The following is a 1,487-nucleotide window of genomic DNA, read 5'->3' as shown; positions in this document are numbered from 1 at the left end:
AAAAAAGACCATTCAAAAACCCACAAGGGCACAAAGAGGACAGCGGGTGACTTTGCCTCCCCTTGTCCCTACTGAAACAGTCTCTACCCTAGTGGAAGCAGAAGCTAGGAGAAGGCAGGCCCAGCTACACAGGGAAAAGCTTTCCTAGGTCTGAATTTCTGAAGGAGAAACTTCATACAGCTGCTTCACTTCACCTCAAACTTTCACTGCAGGTTTCAAGAGAGCATGATAGGGGCAGGACTCAGGTGTTTGGGGATCCTTGCTGGCCCCCAACTCTCTTCTGGAGCCAGGCATAGTACCCCCTTGCCTGGTGCTGGAGCATCTTTCTGTGTCCCTCCCATAGCAGCGCAGCCTTGCTCAGGTCTCACCTGCCAGCCTTTCTATCTGTGCAGCAAAGGGGCAGCACCACAGTGCCTCACGGCATCCATAGGACTACCTGAACCTCTCATGTGCGAGCAGGCCTTGCCCAGGGCCCAGGATAATCCACTCTCTGGAGATACACTTCCTTGGTCTTTATACTCCTGTCCCTCCCAGATTGTTGGGCGCTTGGACAAGTTTGGGGGCTCTCGGGCAGCCATTCTAGTCAGACCCCAGAAAGGACAGACTGTGCAGACACACGCGCAGGCAGCCTCTCCTCACCTGCAAGCCAAGGTGCCTTCTGCATCTGAAGCCCTTCGCCAAAGAGGTCAGAGCTGGTCACTGCTGCAGAGGGTCTCAGGGCTGAACTCCACCATCTGAGAGTCTATCCCAATGCCAGACACATCCCTCTGAGCATTAAAGCACAGCAGCCCTCCTTGTGCAAGCATGCAGCAGGACAGATGGAAACTCAAAACCAGCGCGGGGAACCAAGGTACTCCACAAACAATGTGAAAGAGCAGTTCTGCCTCCCCCCTCAAATCCGAGAGGCTTCCCCTACGATGCCTCCACAGCAGCTGAAACTGTGTCCTAGGTGGGAAGGGTAGAAGCGCAGCACCAAGGAGCCCTCCAGTGAAGAGCTGGAAAGCTGGGGTGCAGTAAAAGCTGGGCAAATGGCCACAGGGTTGGGGAAGCTCCTTGGGGTGTGCTGGGCCTTGCCCCAACCACAAGGGTCCCACAGGGCCCAGCTGGCTGCTCCTCAGAGCAGGGAGACCCTCATAATCCCAACGGTGAATCCCATTCCCTACCAGGGCCAGGCCTGAGCCGCAAGCATTGGAGTAATCAGGGCCTAGGAGACTGAATGCTTGGCTGGGGGCTGCAGAGCCCCCCCAGCTGGGCCAGCCCCCTGGCCTTGAGGAGCAATGGGGCAAGGTGGCCCCAGGGGCAGCAGGCCAAGCCCCATGCAGCTGCAACAGGCCCAAGGCAGGAGAGCGCAGGAACAGCAGCTGCGGGACTTGGTAGCAGGATCTCACACAGCCAGGCCCGTCCTGCGCCATGGGCAGCACTGGGTACCGCGGCCAGGGCTGGGGGTCAGCGACGTCCCGTCAGCGGCAGCCTCCCGTCCAACGCCC

The 1,487-nt window shown here is 58.5% G+C and overlaps 1 protein-coding gene across 1 annotated transcript in view; it reads right to left on the bottom strand.

Moving 5' to 3' along the window:
* GLI1 (GLI family zinc finger 1) overlaps positions 1–1,487 on the bottom strand; it is a 16,720-nt gene that overhangs the window by 14,732 nt on the left and 501 nt on the right. The gene's annotated exons all lie outside the window — the stretch shown is intronic.

The sequence above is a fragment of the Nothoprocta perdicaria genome, unplaced genomic scaffold, assembly GCF_003342845.1.
Source record: "Nothoprocta perdicaria isolate Ctin4 unplaced genomic scaffold, notPer1 scaffold_398, whole genome shotgun sequence".
NCBI lineage: Eukaryota > Metazoa > Chordata > Aves > Tinamiformes > Tinamidae > Nothoprocta > Nothoprocta perdicaria.
This window is presented reverse-complemented; position numbering and strand designations above follow the sequence as displayed.